A 254-nucleotide genomic window follows, 5' to 3' on the forward strand; every position below is an offset into this window, starting at 1 on the left:
TCTCTCCCCCCCTCTCTCTCCTCTCTCTCTTTCCCCTCTCTTTCACTCTCTCTCTTTCCCCCTCTCTTTCTCTTTCCCTCTCTCTCTCTCCTCTCTCTCTTTCCCCCTCTCTTTCTCTCTCTCTCTCTCTTTCTCTCTCTCTCTTCCACCTATCATTCTCTCTCTCTTTCCCTCTCTCTCTCTCTGTCCCTCTACATCTATCTGTTTACTACTCCCCCTCTCTGTGTGACGGCATATTTTCCTGTCTATTTACA

Source organism: Salvelinus fontinalis, chromosome 31, assembly GCF_029448725.1.
Source record: "Salvelinus fontinalis isolate EN_2023a chromosome 31, ASM2944872v1, whole genome shotgun sequence".
NCBI lineage: Eukaryota > Metazoa > Chordata > Actinopteri > Salmoniformes > Salmonidae > Salvelinus > Salvelinus fontinalis.